Raw genomic sequence first — 726 nt, 5'->3', positions numbered from 1 at the left:
ACATAGTTATTGAAGTTTCTTATCAATAACGTCAAAACGAAGTTTCTCCGGGCTTTTTTTTTTTTACATTCTTATAAAGAACCCTAAAATACACATGTTGGAAAAAAAAAATTTGAAAAATCGATAGGTTGCTAAACCAGATTTATGCCAAAAAATCATACAAACAAAATCAATTATTTATTTACTCAAATAGGTATTTAATCATACCTTATTTTTTAATATTTATATTATGATTTGAAAATCTCTTAACTGCTGTAGCACGCATGACACAATATCATTAATATTTAATTTTGTTAAATGATAATAATTTGATATCAATAACTTTTTTTTTATGATAATCAATTAATATATTTTTTTAAATTGTTCTTTTTTCCTTGGTCTTTTTTACCGATTACCATAAGCTGGCGAGCACCCTTTCAATTAAAAACTTATAAATAGTTTATTTATATATTTATTTGATACGTTGTGTCACTCAATATTTTTCAGAACTGACTATCCACTATAAGTACCTACCCAGTACCCACCCATCACCCCTTTTAGCTGTGAGACAATTGTCTCACAAAAATCCTCTCGCGCCGCCACTGCACAGAGGCATAGCTGTGAGGCTGAGGAGGTTAATACAGATTCACTGGCTATGCCACTGTCACTACATAAAAGTTGTATACTCGTATAACTATTAATCAATTAATTAATGATCTTATGAACTATCAACTAGGAAACTACGTC

This window comes from Acyrthosiphon pisum, chromosome A1 (assembly GCF_005508785.2).
Source record: "Acyrthosiphon pisum isolate AL4f chromosome A1, pea_aphid_22Mar2018_4r6ur, whole genome shotgun sequence".
Classification (NCBI taxonomy): domain Eukaryota; kingdom Metazoa; phylum Arthropoda; class Insecta; order Hemiptera; family Aphididae; genus Acyrthosiphon; species Acyrthosiphon pisum.
The sequence above is the reverse complement of the archived record's forward strand: the minus strand, read 5'-3'. Positions refer to the sequence as shown.